At 39.6% G+C, this 17219-nt stretch overlaps 1 long non-coding RNA gene across 1 annotated transcript in view; it reads left to right on the forward strand.

The window, feature by feature from the left end:
• Positions 1-17219, forward strand: part of LOC307226641 — a 441096-nt gene that overhangs the window by 148338 nt on the left and 275539 nt on the right. The gene's annotated exons all lie outside the window — the stretch shown is intronic.

Below are 17219 nucleotides of genomic sequence, written 5' to 3' on the forward strand. Positions count from 1 at the left end.
AATTTCTGGACTTTACCTAATGCCCATGGGTCCCCTTAAGTCCCTTACTATGCAGAAGTTTTCATATATTAGAACAAACTCACATTACTCATGAATGGACAAGTTGAAGCCTAAAAAATACTTTTTTTGTTTTAAAATTTCAGTCTGTAAAGCTTGCTGCATTTTTAAAGCTGCAAGCCTATGCAAACACCACAGAATACAATGGGACTTATGCCATGCATAGGATTCAGTTATAAAAATTTCAGTTTGTTCTTAATAGCATTTGTCATAAAACATACAGGAGGAATTAATAACCACACAAATGGTGGTTTTTGACTATATAGTCAAAAATGCAACCAGAGTCTCAAAACAAATCTATATATCTTTGAATGATCAATAAGAACATCACTGCATAAAAGAAGCTATAATTGCTTTTTTTTTTTTAAAAAAAAGAAAGAATTGTAATATAAAAGGGGAACACAGGAAGAAATAAAATTTAATCATATAATTTGGAAAGCAAAGAAAAATACCACAGGCATTGTGACTAGTCAACTTTATGTAGTTATTATCTTTGGGTTTATGGAAGTGAATGACTACCTTGAGTGAGAAAGGAATATAATATTGTCTTATGGCTTCTTTATTTAGTTGTCAAAAAAAAAATGCTTCCATCAAAAGTCTGAAAGGAAATTCAAGCATTAAATGTGGAGAAAATGACTTAATGCTCACCTGTTTAGAGCGAAGAGAATCCACTTAAGGTAGATTAAGTTAAGAACATTTTCCACTTCTCTAGTGAATTCATCTCCATAGAGAAATGTGAGCACAATTTATTTGTTTGTTAGTTTAAATATATTTACCTGGCAAGGAAGAAGAGTGACCCCAGAACAAAATTGAAAACAACAGAACCATTATTTCAGTTACTAAGTAAAATAAATATTTATGTCAACCACTGGCAAAATTTGGCTGTGTTTTCAGGTTAAGCAGCAAAATGTGTAGGGGCCCATCTAAGCGCACAGGATGCTTATTGCTTTATTTGCTTTGCAGAGAAACAACAACACAGTACTTAGTGTGTGATTTAGATTGGGAGACTTGGATTCAAATTCTTGATCAGCGATAAAGTTTACTGAGTGACCTTGGGCTGGTCACTTTCTCCTATGCCAGCCTACTTCTAAAGGTGGTTGTGAAGTTAAAAGAGGGGAACCTCTATACCCCCCTGAGCTCCATGGAAGAACAGTGAGGTAAAGATAATAGAAATCTGCAAAAGTTTCCAGCAACAGTGCAATAAAATATTCCCCACACATTATGAGGATCAATTGCTTAAAGACTGAAAAATGACATTAATTAAAAAAACTGGACCAAATCAGCAAAGTCCAAGAGTGTAGTATTACTCATAGGCAGGGCTTCTTTTCTATTATTATTATTATTATTATTATTATTATTATTATTATTATTTCAGTAGGAACTCAATGGAACTCAGTGCTGACACCTGTCATGTGGGCACCATTGCAATTATAAGAGAACAAGGGAGGCATTTATGGTGAGTTCGGGCACCTCTTTTTCCAGAAAAATAGCACGGCTCATGGGATTGCATCCCGCTGGTCATACTCAGACTATGTTAGTCATGTCTATTAATTTCCGTGGGTCTGCTCTGAGTGGGTTGTGTGTAATATATATATATATATATATATATATATATATATAACACACAACAGTAGCTTAGGAACAAACCTACACACAAGAAACTGGCAACAGTAACCGGATCCAGCTCGCCATTCAACAACAAGGCTGTTGCTGCTGCTCTGTCTGTCTTAAACTGGTAGAGAGACAACAAGCCTTTAAAATAGTGTTCTACACTGGGTTGCCAGGTCACGTGTCTGAGCTGAATGTGCTTACAGCCCAACCTAAGTCCCCTGGCTTTGATCCCACTCCCACCACACCTGTGGAATGATCCTTTTTGAGGACCTAGACCAGCCTCAACTCAAGTTTCATTCTTAGCTGCCCATCCTGGCTGATTTTTCCATAGTACTGTCCCCTAAATAACAAATGAGATAACAGATAAATGCTACAATTTCTCCAACAAAATTAGGACAGCTTCCTTCATCTGGTTTATGAGATGCTACTTATATAATGAAGGCTTCTTCATTAGACAATTTAGAGCAGTGGTTGTCAACCTGGTCCCTAGCGTCCACTAGTGGGCATTTCAGGATTCTGGGAGGGCGGTAGGGGGTTCTACGGCACAAGCTGAATCCTCCTTCCTTTGAGCACTGGTGGGCAGAAAGGAAATTTTAACATCAAGAATGATGTATTAGTGGGCGGTAGATATAAAAAGGTTGACCACCCCTGATTTAAAGTATAAAATATGAAATTTGGTGGTGAGAAATCCTGCACATAAGGCATTCCCATGTGTGTGCCATGGAATTCGGAACTGAAAACCAGTTCAACCTATTTAGGTTATTTTGAAAAAGAAAATAAGAGGTGAATTTCAGATTTATCCAAAACTTTGAAGGTTGCCTTCTTTTCAGAATACAAATCATGCCCTTTTTGTTTTCTATGTTGTGGAACACTCAGTGATGATCAACAAAAGAAGACAGTACAAAGAGTGACAATAATATATTGATTCAACATTTGCCATTTTAAGCTTTCTAAAAAGCTTTTACTGATCCAAACTCACATCATTACCCACGTCCATGTGCTCCCAATGAAATATCAGATACTGCTACATTGCTTTGAACCCCACCTCTGTAAATCTTTAAATTGTAACAACTCCAAATGTATGCTTGCGTACATGAACGCCTGAGGGGGTTAATAAACTTTTACAATATTCTGGAGAAGCAAGCTTTAAACTTCAGTCCTTTGCGATGGTAGATCCTAAAAGAGGCGTGATTCCATTGTAAAAATGCTGAAAGTTTAATTTAGAGTTCCTCCATTGTCAACCAAAGTGTGCCTTATTTCTCAGGTGTGAGATTTGGCAGTTTCATCTTCAGTTGTATATTATCACAGCACTGTCAGGAAACAGAGTACAGTAGTGCCAACTCTTACTAAACTGGGTGTGTTATAAATCTGGTGTTAGAACAGGATTTCTTATGCCAACAATGTGTTTCAACCCTTACCTTATTACCACACTTCTTGGCTGCCAGGAGATAGAAATCTTTGAAGCTTTTTTTATGGCCAGGGTGTGCAAAATCTCCGACGCCATAGCCAAAAGCAGTGAACATTCAGGACTGTTTTATGACATCGCTTTATCGAAAACGTTGATCTTCAAAACCTTGAAAAGCCCCGATTCATTGCTTTAAAAATGAGGTCAATTAAACCTCACCTATTCCCTTGACAGGCCTTCCCTTTCATTTAGTAGACAATTTTATGTGAGTTACAAAAATATGCCCTGTCAGACAAGAGCCTTTCCTGAGAGGAACACGGCTCCAAGTAAATGGGGAGTTTTCGGCAGAACTCAATTCGGCACAGTCAACAGCCTAAGAAACATTATCTGTAACTATTGGAGGTAAAGTCATCCCATAATGAAAGTCAGCTGAGAAGCAATTAACCAAGAAACACCACCAAGAATGCAAAGGTCTAATGACAAGCCAGGTTTGGCAGAGTACACTGCATGAAACAAAATAACCACTGTGAGGATTTCCACGGAAAAATGTTAATCATCCCAAAACAGGGAAAATGTGTGACATAAGGAACAGGAAGTAATGGCTAACATATGTCAGGCAGCATACTTTATTTACCTTTCATTAGCCTGCCTTCCTATGAGAAGGTTAAAATCTCATCGAGAAGGATGGGATTTTTAAACTCATGTTAACTGATCCAGACACATATGAAGGGAGATTTGCCTCCTCGGCACTTGTGGATATTAATTGACTTATTGAACTAGCTGTGGGAACTGGGATTTTGACAATGCAGAGATAAACTATCATTATTTACAGGTTAACTGGTCCCACAAATCTTGAACTTAGCTCATGGTTTCTAATAGAAATTGGAGAAGTACTTTTAACCACAACGAAGATGACAACAACAACAACAACACACCCGGCACAGCCGTATCACACAGTTTCCCCATTTGCTAAATGTCAGAAGGCATTCCAGAAAAAGAAATAAAAGATTTAACAGGAGAGCCTGTGAAACACAGCTTCCCATTATTACAGTCTCTCTGCATTTATTTTTAATTCTCCCCCTTTGCCACAGCTTACAGGTGTGTCTAGTTACAGCCATCAGTAAAAACAAAACACATATGCAGGCTATAAATCTGCATTTGTGCACTAATTCATAGGAGTGAAATATCCCCGGTTCCTCTGTCCAATTTCCTTTCCACATACTATTCAGAAACTCACCGCAGTACCTTGGGCTTAGTATTCTACGACTACAGTTGTGGCCCCTTAAGATTAGTTAAACAGGATTGTCTTCACGCACTGGTTTTAACTACAATAAATAAATAAAGATATATCCCCAGTCAGAGGCATACTAAGGGTCCCTTGCGTCCCTGACAAGCAGCTGTATCAGCACCCCCCCCCCCACAGACACCAAGAAAAAAATCACTTTACAGCGGTGCAAGAAGGATGGGAGGCTTCTCCCGTGTTTGATCTCCCCATGACAGCAGCACTGCACTGCCACACACATTTGTGTCGCACACTCCATAGTCTGATAGGTGATTGCTGTGCCCACCCCACCCCCCGGCCTATGTCCCGTTTCACCAGTTCCTAGGTACGCATCTGTCCCCAGTTGAAGGAAGGGACTGAGGAAAGCCAATGGGGCTGTAAACCCTTTGCAGAAGTTCCTCAGACAAATAATAGTGTACAATGGGATATAGCTGTGCTCTAAAGACACAACCATCTTTCTACACAACAATCCAGTGATTGCTCTGGGCTTCCCAGAAGATCCTGAGGGCAGCAGGATGCTGGCCTAGGGAAGGTCTTACATGGTTAAGAAAAGATCCTCACTGCCTGTTTACAAACTAGCTTAGCTGCAACTAGATGCTAAAAGAGACTAAAATATTAGTCCAGGAGTTGCCACAGAGGGGTCTCCTTGCATGGCCCCCTCCCCTTCCCGAAATGCATCTTGAAGGAAGCATTTTATTATGGCCCACAGAAGAGGTTGCAATGTGTGTTTGATTGTGACATGTGACAGTTTCTCTGGTCTGCAAAGTGTGTTCTCCTTCATAGAGAGCACATGTTGCAGTGGGGTCTAGCAAGACACCCCCTCTAGGTTTTTGGGTGGAACCATTTGGATGGCCATGTCTGTGATTGGGCCAAGTTGGGTTGTTGGGGAGATTTTGATGTTACCATTTAGAGAGTTGGCCCAAAGGTTATAAATTCTTGGCATGCAGTTTTTTCAGCCTCTTTTGCTGAGTGCATCGGATCGCCTGCCCACCCTCCCTAATTTAGGGCTTTTGCGTTTGACCTTGCTATGCGTGTCATGGGGTCGCCTGCTTTTGGGGCAGGGGCCTGGTAGGAATTCTGTCCATTTGGCAGATTGGCTGGTGCCATTTGGTTTTTGCCTACTGTGTAGCAAATCGTTACAACTTGTAAGGTTGCAGTTAGGCATTGGTTAAAAAAATTGTTTGGTGGAGGGGTATGGATTTGGCTGTTCCTGCCCCTCCAGTGCTGCTGAGGAAAGGGAATTCAGTTAAAGGAATCCAGGGGCTTGCCATTCTTTCATCCGTTTGTTTGTTTTGTTTTTAAAAAACAATTTTTATTAACCGGCCAATCAAATCAAATTAAATCACATCACATAAATTCCAAATTACAAAGCCGAATTTTAAATTTTGTTGGGGGGACTCATATTTCAAGATCCGAAGGGGGATTCTGATTATCTTCTTGCTACTGCTTTAATGTCCAAATCAATCCAAATCAGTCCAAACAGAGTTCATAATTCTATCCAGTCTTATCTTGCTGTTTCCACATCACATCTTGTTCATATATTTTCTCTTTTTTCTTTATGATCTCTTCTGATAGTCTCCTTAAGCCGATAAACACCAATAATAATCCTGTGTGAATTTTCTGTTCTTCCATATATGGTTTCCATATATCATCACCTTAATAGATAACAGCGCTCTTTCCATCATTAATTACAGAACTGTCATTCTTAAGTCCCACTGAGGAGTTTTACCCACAATATAAAAACAGCTCTATTTCTCTATTTCTCCTCTCAGGCTTAAGTCCTCCAACAGAACTTCCCAATATGGCGACGGCATTTTTAACTGCATCATTCCAAAGCTCTTATACATTCCACGCTCTTCTTAAAACATGCTTTGGTTCGAAAGTTTATCTCCACACAGCCTTAAATCCACAGCTTAAGTCCTTAAAACGACAATTCTGACTCGTGAGGGGAGGGGATTCTTGTTTAATCACATAAGGAAAGAAAGGAAAGTTTTTCCCCCTCCCCCAGCAGTCATTTGCCATACCGTATCTTGGCGTATCTTCTCATGTTTTATTCTTGTCTTGTTTTATCAGAGATCTCTTCTGTTAGCAGTCTTTACTCCCCCTCCTTCCTTGAGATATGTGCATTCCTTCATCCAAATTGTTTCTTTTGAAGTTCTTGCAGCTAGTGGCACAGATCAGGGATGGCGTCCAGGAGTGCCGGAATCCCACAGGAGGGCTTTGTGCCTAGTGCCCCCATCCCCACAAATTCGGGGGTGGCATAGGGTACAGCAGGCAAGGGCAGTCCCCCCCACCATCCTGGGGGGGTAGGGAGGCTAATTACTCCCATCATAGCCTCCAAATTACCTCATGTGGGTCGGAGAGATGTTATTGTCAGCCATCTTCCAATGCGCCCCCTAGTGGCCCCCTCAATCCCATTCTTTCATCCGTACCCCTGAATGGGGCTTAGGGCTGTGCAAGCCCCCGGGAGCATGTGGGGAGGGGTGACAGTATGGTGCCCTGCCCCATTCTCTCCCCAATATTGTTTTTCCTTACTGGCTTTCGCTGGAATCCAGAAGTCAGTTCTGTCCCGGGGCGGGGGACAGATAGTTGGAACCAATGCCTAAGCAACCACTCACATTATGTATTTCAATAATGTTGTGGCCAAAATTATGCCAAAGACCTTAAACAAAAATTCTGTGTGAATTGTGATTTATTTAGGGGGTGGCTTGGGGACCTCAACACGCAAATTTGCCCACAGGTGCCAAAAGCTTGGCCACCCTGCATAACACCCACATGTCTCTCCCAGGAAAACTTTTGCCAATGCAAAATGCATCTGTAACTACATTGTGCTGTCACCCGCGGGAGAAACATACAGCATATGGTCCAGAGGGCACACATTTGCATTGCTATCAAAAGAGAGAAGAAGGCATGAAATGTAATTTAGGGGTAGGACACATGCAAAAGTTTCCACACATCCTGGCATCTCCAAGAAAGGATGGGAAAGGCCCCTGCCTCAAAATGCGGAGAACTGCTGTCAGTTTGTGCAAACCAACCCATTTCCCAACTTATTTCCGCTGAGTTCTTTGGGGGCTAAAATAACTCTCTCCATCCCTGACCATTGGTCATGCTGGCTGAGGCTAATGGGACTCATCATTCAAAATCTGGAAGGCAGCAGGTTGGGCAAAGCAGTCAAGAAAAGTAAGAGTAGGAGGAACGGTTGTCTGACTCAGTATTAAGTCATGTTCCTCAATGTGCAAATTCTATAATACAGGGCTAAAGGTGCTGGCATTCACATCTGCCTGGTCTGCTTAGTTTGGGCGCAGGCATGCCCTAAACTTTCAGAAAGTATTTGAGACAGCGGTTCTTATTCATAGTCATGTATGGGAGACTTGTCCTGTATGCACATAGAATCACATAAAGCTGAAAGTTAGTTAGTAAATTGCAAGCCTGGAAGCATTTCCGCAGCATTTACCCTTGATAAAAATGATAGCGTGAAGCACACAGCAGCCCTAAAAAGTAATAATTGGAGACATATCTCAGATGCAGGCTTGTCAAGCTCCAAATAAAGAATCAATAATTTTGTGCAGCTGTTGAGATCCTTGTTCAGCTTGTGGTTTTCGTTCTTAGAAGCCTGAACAAAAGTGCAGTCTTCTGCGGTGCCCCGAGTCGCTGACTAGTATGAGCAATCACTTTATTACGGAAGCTCCCATTTAGGTTGAAAATAATCAATAGCAATCAAGATCTGCTTGACAAGTGGGGTGTCAGCAACAGCTATTTTTAATAAAGACTTGTTCACCAAAAAGCATATCCAGGTGTAAAACTCTTTTGACCAGGGTTTTGCAATGGTGGGGGGGGGGGCGGGAATCCAGTAAGTAAAATTAATTTGATGATTCTGTTTTTTTAATTGATTTATATTGCACCAGCACATTTGGAAACCAATCAGAATTAAGGCCAGGCTTGACAAATAGTTTGACATTTCCCAGAACAGTCAATATGGTAATCTTGCCTCCCATTTGATTATTATTTATGGCATATTATGGTGGAACACAAGGCTGTGTAGACACTCTAATGGACAGCTGGTTTCCTCATCCAAACATTCATTTGTTCAATCCATACCCTCCAACATTTCTCCAATGGAAATAGGGACGTCCCATTCCATAATGATAATTCTATTATTTGTACCCAACATATCTTGCTGGGTTGCCCCAGCCACTCTAGGCATCTTCCAACATATATAAAAACATAATAACTCCAACATTTCTCCAATGAAAATGGGAAATCCTAAGGATCAAGTCAGAAACTGGGGGTGGCTTCTCTAAATCAAGGGCATCCCTGGAAAACAGGGACACCTGGGGGGGGGTCTGCCATTCATTTCATTTACATATCACCCTTCCTCCCCAGATAACATAAAATTAACATCAATAATTAAAACATCTTTTTTTTAAAAAAAAGTATAACAAAAAAAGGATAGCTCACTAGACACAGACTTCGAAATAGCTAAGCTTTTGCAGGTGTGCTGCATCCTAAAAGCAGCATAACTTTGGCTCTGGACTGCTTAGCCAGAAGCACCTACTCCACTGTCATTGTAAATGCCGGGTGCTTGCAGTTTTAGGGTTGTTCCTACTGATGAATTCTGGGTAAGACTGTAAGGAAATCCTGAATATTCTCTGTATCCCAGCTTGTAACCTGAAGAGGTTTCACAGCCACAGTGCATCTTCCATATCAAGGTTTGGGAGGGTGGGAGCTTGATAGATGTGAGCCATTATTCATGCGCAATGTATGGCAGGGGATGGGTGCAAACTTTGTTCAAACCTGACTTTATGCTAGCATTACAAATTGTTTTAATGGTGGGTTGTGGGCAGCTATGTTGGCTCAAATATTTCAGATCAGGGTGCCTGGGTGGCTTTCTAGTATACACACCACAAAGCAGAAACATGATGCTTGCTTCAGAGTGAGCTGAAGTATAGAAGAGGTTTAAATAGAGTCAAAGTTGCTGAAGTGAACTAATCAAAGCTGAAGTTCTGGTTGAGCATGGATTCAAATGTGAATGAATATTTGTCAACGGAAATGGATAATCAAATTTGATTTGCTTTATGTATGCACTTAAGCCAGAGAGGCATATGCATACCTTTGCAAAAGATGTATCAAAGTTGGCCTGAAAATGAATACAGAAACTGCATGTATAAGACAATAGGTGAAAAAACAATTCATAATACAATTTTTCATGATTATCTCTTAGGCTAATGGAGAAGTATGTAAAAGTAAGGTTGGCCAAGCCCCCTGAATCTACTGTTTTTTTAAAAAATACAATCTCAAAAGATAATCTCAGACATATATATTAATACATCTACCTTTTGTTAGATAATTCGACAAATTAATCTTCGGGATCTTGCCACTATCCTACATGTCATGAGATGGAAGAAACCATTCCAATTCAGTGCATGTCCATTTTGGATGTGATTGACTGAAAATCCATTATGTTTCCTTTTTAACTTAATGTACAGATTGCTTTTTTTTTTAATGTACAAAATTATCTTTTTACTTAAAAAAAGAAGTCCTTACAATTTAAAGTGGTGGTCTGAGAGCTATATTTTGGGGGTTTCTTTCTTCTTTTCTGTCTGCTGGAGGCTACAGTGTGTTTGAATTGCTCCCTAGAGGTGGTGATATAGGCACTGTGCAGGAAAAAAAGATGGCGGACCCCATGAAGGCAGATATCTCCTCCCTTCTACAATGTCCCTGAGAGCTTTCAAAGGCAATGTACAGAAATATATATATGGCTTCCCTTTTCAGTACGTGTAGACAGTTCTCTCCCATCCTGGAAGCGTAGAGAGCTGGGTGTCTTTATCATGTTAGATAGCAACAAATAGAAAACAAATAAATGAAAACCATGTGGCTTTTTTGTGTGGTAAATAGTACCCTCCAGTGAAAAACCAGGTCATAAAATGCAGGGTGGGGAGAGAGTACTCAGTTGCTTGGGGGAGGATCTGATTAGGAGATGGCAATCTAAAAGCAAATCTAACATTGTACAGAATGTGTATGACAAAGTGTCAAGCATTTGGGTGTGTGTCCCTTCAGGCTGCTGGGGGGGGTACCGTATTTTTTATTGCTCCCACCTTGCTCATTTACAGTGGTACCTCGAGTTAAGAACCTAATTCATTCTGGAGGTCCGTTCTTAACCTGAAACTGTTCTTAACCTGAGGTACCACTTTAGCTAATGGGGCCTCCCACTACCGCTGCATGATTTCTGTTCTCATCCTGAAGCAAAGTTCTTAACCGAGGAACTATTTCTGGGTTAGCGGAGTCTGTAACCTGAAGCATCTGTAACCTGAGGTACCACTGTACTTGCATGTTGGGAGTGGGTGAATCATCATAACAGCCCTTCCCCGGTACAAGAGTTCACTAAGGCAATGGTTCTTTTTATGGGAGAAGGTATTTGAAAATGAAAAGCAATAGCCAGAATACTACCACTTCATTTGATTTAGCATAATGGGTTGTTCATAGTCAGAATAAATAAGCGTGACTAAATCAAGCCCATCGATGGGTATGAATGGGTATGCAGTTGAATGATTCAGTTGAAGGCATGCAACCAGAGAGGCTCTATGTTTACGTTGATGACAAAGATTCACCGATGTTGCCAGCTTTGAGAAATTCCTGCCTTATGGAAGCTCATCAGGTCCATACTTGATCTAGTTGTACCAGAAGGCTTAGTTGATTTAGCTGTGTGCTATCCATTCTAATTTACTGCTTCATTGTGGTTACATGTGTTCTACTGCAGATTTAAATACCTGGATTTGTGTGCTGCAAGCTACAGTCCTTTCTCACCATTTCATCACCTTGTTTGTAGGACCTGAGGAGAGCCTCTTTTGGTGGTTCTGGGCTGGGGGCTGTAAATAAAGGCAATTGAGCCTGGAGGAAGAGCAAAACTATAATGGAAATGAAAGCCTGTTTATCACATGTATCTGTGCATAGTATGCATAAAGGCCAGTGGCAAATCTGTTACATAAAACCTGCAACTTGTAGCTATATTAGATTCTTCCCCTCCCATTTCTGTATCTCATTATAAGAAATATATGCATCCCAGTGCCTGTTTAACTTTATGCAAGTTAAACTTTCATTTATCCAAATATCTGATTATCTAAGCGTTTTTGAATCCCTCAGGTCATCTGCTTTTATGAGAATTTTTTAAAACACATACACTGCCTTTGTCTTTTATTTTGGAAGGGCTGTAGAAAAATCTGAATGGAGCTTAAATGTGAGTTGAACACTTTGTTCTTTGGGTATTAAAATATATAGCAAATGGTAGAGAGAAATTTGTGCACCCGTTGTTGTTTTTTAAAAGAATAAAGAAATTATTTCCATCATTTCAGAGCCTCCTCTTTTCTATAAAAGAGCCTGTTGTAAAGTTTTAAAATACCATTATTTAGCTCTTTTCCTTTGTTCTGCTTTGTGGTCTTTCTCTGCAGTGTGAGTGTTTCTGAGTTTGCGGGAAAGTGAATTGTTAGCATGTGTGTCATTCTGGTGAGTGGTTAAGTTTAACTGTACAACATTTTAAAATATACATCCAGCGTAAGCTGGGAGAATTCTTCCAATTCCTTTCATGTACGTCTGTCAAGTGAGGCTACTAACATAGATAATTTTTTTTGAAAGGAGTACTCTTGCATGTATTAGCTTGAGTTCCCACTCGTAATGAAAACCATGGTAGCCTTGGCATAGAAAGCTGCTGCTGTAAGTAACTTGCAAGCTTCCACAGTTTAGAACTTCAGCCCAAGGAATAAGTTCACATATTTGCCCTCCTCCCGCCACCAGAAAGAGAACCTCAATATAGCTTGCCTTTTGTATGTTTCAACAGCAACAACATGTTGATATTTCACATATTGATGGTTTTGCAAAATGGTATCAGATAGTGCTACTGCTTCTCATCATTACGCTGGAAACATACTCTGAGACTTCCACTTGTGAGAACTGAAGAGAAAGTAACAAATAAACTAACCATTTAAACATTGCAGAATTCTCCTGCCACATCTTTACTTATTTATTTTTAACAAAATGTATATACTACTTGATTGTAACAAAACCTCTAAGCAGTTTACAAAAGAATAACAATAGGATGATGATGAAATGACAACTACTAGAATACTCTGTGTGATCTCAATGTGTTTTTCCTATGTACAAACCACAAGAAGAAAAGGAGCAGCAGGAAGATAAAAAAATGGTGAGTGCCTTTTCATTAGGATTTACTTTCCATAATGTGAGATAGACTTGTGTAATCTATTTTTTAAAAAAACACAAAAAACACACAAAAGGATCTCATTAAACCGAGAAGATTGCCTTGTGTACATGAAGTTGTTTTAAGAGGTGTTTCCTGATGATGCTCTTTATAAACTATAGAGAATAAATCTCAACAAGCTAAAAGACATCTAATGAAAAATAGCGTGGTCTTTTATGCTGGTGTGGATTGCATATTTTACATGCAATTTATACTGCAGTTTCTCTTCATTAACCACATCTCGCAGATTTTTCAAAGTGACGGCATGAATATTATTAACATGTGTTAAAAATGTGTTTAAAATAATGTATAAAGCTTTGTGATTAAAGCAAAAGTTTAGGCGTAATGAACAAGTCTGGGTATGTATTTTATACTGCTGGGCGCATACATATTTAACATCTATATGGATGTGCTGTATCAGAGTATGTCTGTGTGTAGGCTCAGTTATATATTTCCTTGGAGCGAATGTTGTAATTAAACTGAACCAGACCTTAACAAGCATAACCCATTCATAATTTCTGCTCATTCTTGTTATATATGTTGCAGTTAGTAAATGCAAAGCTATTTAATTTTACTTGAAATGGAACCTGTACAACTCACTGCCACTTCACCTGCCTTTATTTATGCTTCTAACAAAATTGTCAACTTCACAACTTGGGAAATAATGGATTTATATCATGCTAGCTCCAACTAGGAAAACATTTTTTTTTCTGTTGTAAAATGCTATAATATTTAGGAAACTGACAAATGGATAAGTGTGAAGATTAGAGGCGCACTGATTTTATCGTTGTACCTAAAATTCCATTACTATCTCCCATACAGTTCTGGAAGGTTTCTCAACCCTTTATTTTATTTTATTCATTTCATTTCATTTCATTTCATTTCATTTCATTTCATTTTTTGCTTTCTGGCAAGGGACATAAAGAACTGCAAGGGGAAGGAGAAACTGGCAAGAATCACATTGTTCCCCTTTTGTCATTGGGTTTGCCCCAGGAACAGAATTTAGCTCAGGGGATCAGGGGATCCAACACATTGCCATACACCAATAGTAAATGACACAAAAGGGCAGTTAAATGCATGCAAAAAAATTGCCCCTGAAGGTAATTATGGCTAACCACCAACCTTAGGATGCTGGCTTGAATTCATGCAAGTGAAAGTGAACTTTCAGCTGTCTAAACTATAAAACTGCTTTTGCAACATGTTGCTCACATCAGCCCCAACCAGCACGCCCAAAGGGATTATGGGAGTTGTAGGCCAAAATCTCTCGAAGGTGCTATGCTGTGGGAGGTTGCTGTGGAATGAGAGAGGAAAGAAATTTCCTTCCCCAAATTTCCTTCCTTTTCTACTGTAAATATTGATGTTCAATATTGATCAGGTATTTTCTGAAGATTTGCCAATTATCCATCTGCAAAATATTTAGACCACAGTCTTCATATTTTATATCCATCAAGCTAGGCTATTATTTTTCATGATAAACAAACTGCTTGATTTGTAAAGTAAAATTGCATGGCTCACATAATGTTGGTCGCAAAGCATATTGTTTAAAATTAAATTTTTAAAATGGGGGAGGAATAATGGTGTCTAGCATTAGCTGGATTTTTCAGAAACCCTGAAAAAACAATTACTGTTTTAGTGTTGCTATTTTTGTGCCTATAAACCGTGATTCCTGGTTCTGTGAACAATTGTACACAATGTGGATGATAATAATAATAATAATAATAATAATAATAATAATAATAATAATAAAAATAAAAATAAAGGAATAATTAAAGGACAGCTCTTTTGATTATCATATTTATTGTTCAATTCTTCGTTAAATAGGAACTGAATAATTAGATACAGGGCAGGATTCAACTAATGATTCTCGTCAGCAGAAGTTCTGCACGAAGACTTCTGCTTCCATGATGGAGTTCCCCCCATTCTCCTCTTCTGCCACAAAATTGGCTCTGGGGGCATCAAGAGAAACCCCTGGAACAGCACATGGGGGGGAAGAGAGGGGGAATCATTCCATGTAAACATGTTTAAATGCTTTCACTGACAGAATGATCAGAAGTGTGTGGGGTTGAATTTCTCCCCTGGTGTTTATCTAAAACAAAATGCAGTAATTAGAGGCAGATTGCACCTTTCACAAAGATCCAAGCTTTTCCAGTTGGGAATCTCCAAGTCAATTCGTCGCTTTACCCCCATGGTATGAAGTCATTCTACATAGTCCTGGCATGTTTCCTGTTGATCTTCTGCCAGAGGGAAAACTCTCCATTTTATCCCATTTTTAAAGCAGCAAAGGTATCTTTGTTAGTAAGCCTGCATGCATAACTAAGACACATGTCGCAGAAAACGGAAAGTGAAGTTTCCCTTTCCTTTGCCTTTACCTCAGAGACTTGCACTCCGCCACCCATACTCCAGTGTCTTTGTCTTTGGCAAGTAATACAGAGCAGCAACATCTGCCCCTTTAGTCCAGAATATGTTAATCAACAAGAAGACAGCTACTAAAAATAGCTATTCCATCTTTCTTTTCACTAGCCAGACTTACAGTCTTTTAAGGACTGAACATAGCCCTACATTTCTAGCACTCTTAAAGTTAACGGCAGCTTCCCCCCACTCCCCGCCCCCCAGGGAAAAGCTAACTTCATTTATAAAATATATTTGATTTCCTCTTTTTCTAATCTCTCTGCAGTCTTTTTTTGCACTGCTGCGTGCTTTAATTTTGCTTTCAGACAGAAGTTTAAAAACTTTAGCTTCTAATAACTGGAAAAAATGGTTATTTAAAGATAACTGCAACTTGCTTAACATGCCAGACTATCATATGCTCGCTGCTTTGAAGCTGCAAATTAATGACGAGCAGGAACAGTGCCTATCTTTCAGAGGAAACTGACCTCTTTCTAATGCCTCATCGCTAATGTCATCTGTCTGCTGCATCTCATTATGTGAATTTCACGGAGTTAAAAAAAAAAGAGGGGGGGAGAGAGAGTATCTTAAGGCTGTGCACAAATAAAAAGGACCTTCTAGTATTGAGTACTTTGAAAATTTTTGATCTCTCCAAATACCTTCCTTAGATACTGGTTTCCCCTTTTGTGCCTGGCATGCTGCTTATGTCATCTATTCTCTGTGACTAATTATGTTAATTTTTGTGGCACAAAAGTAACTGAAGGCTGTTAAGGAATAAAAGCTTTTGAGTGGCCTTATTTCATAAACACCCCTTTTGAACAAGGCACATTTAGTCATATTTGCAGTAACAGAAAGAGTCTTGTGCTAAAAATACAACAAAAGGCTCTTGAATATGGCCATTTATTCTGACTTTATTAGGTAATTTATGAAAAAAGTATGAAGGGAAGCCTTTCTGCTAACTATAATTTGCATAAAGCTGGTGCCCTATTAATGAGATAACTTCCTGTCTTTTGTGTATCACCAGCTGGAAATAGAAATATAGGAACTTTTCTGTCTTGCAATTACTTAACCTGCTGAGTTGAGAGTTGAAGAGTAAACAGGATTCACACAAGTCGAATAAGATGATTTCCTTTGCCCTCTAGGAAATATTTTTATTCAATTAAGAGATGCCAATGGAAAATGCCATCTCCTAAAAATGTTTAGGTCTGAAAGCCTGAATCCAACAAGTCATATATATTTTTATCACAGATTAAAAATAAAGTTCTTAATGGAATTTTACTCACATATGATAAAATTACTGAATATCCAAAATATGGCAAGATATATTGGAGATGTATTTAATCCTCTGTCAATACTCTCTCTCTCTCTCTCTCTCTCTCTCTCTCTCTCTCTCTCTCTACTCTGAAGTATGTCCCATTGATTTCAATGAAGCTGACTCTGGGGTAAATGGGTATAGGACTGCCACACTGCCACTAAACCCTGAATTCGTTTGCAGACCCCATTTCATTGCATTTGATCCAGTAAACCACAAATGAGTCCCACTTGCTTAATGGGCTTTTTCTGCCAACTTTCCTCCCTCAGCAGCCGCATATGCCCCTGGAAAGCTGTTGCTGGTGTTTAGGCCCAGAAGAATATCTGGAATGGAATTGCTATGTGGTATAAGTAGCTAGAGCTGAAAAGGAAGAACTAGTCAAAACAGAAGACACCCTCCCCTTCACAAGTGTTTCATTCCCAAAAGGGGTTCACCGATTCCTAGTCCTTTCCACTATGCTGCCATATTTCAGAACCAGTTTCTAAGTGCCATTGAATCAAACTCTTGTTCAGTCTCCTGATTTACCTGTTGCAACCCACAGCTGCAATATGAAATATTTGTTAATATTAGATGGTTTTGTTTTGGAGAGTGTTGTATTTGGCTCCCCACTTGCATTTATAGGTCTACTATGTTACAACTAGGGACGCGGGTGACGCTGTGGTGTAAACCACTGAGCCTTGGGCTTGCCGATCGGAAGGTCAGTAGTTCGAATCCCCACGACGGGGTGAGCTCCTGTTGTTTGGTCCCAGCTCCTGCCAGCCTAGCAATTCCAAAGCACATCAAAGTGCAAGTAGATAAATAGGTACCGCTCCGGCAGGAAGGTAAATGGTCTTTGCAGTGCTTTGGTTTCACCAGAAGCGGCTTAGTCATGCTGGCCACATGACCTGGAAAAACTGTCTGCGGAAGCAGACAAATGCCA

This window comes from Podarcis cretensis, assembly GCF_951804945.1.
Source record: "Podarcis cretensis genome assembly, chromosome: 1".
NCBI classification, from domain to species: Eukaryota; Metazoa; Chordata; class Lepidosauria; order Squamata; family Lacertidae; genus Podarcis; species Podarcis cretensis.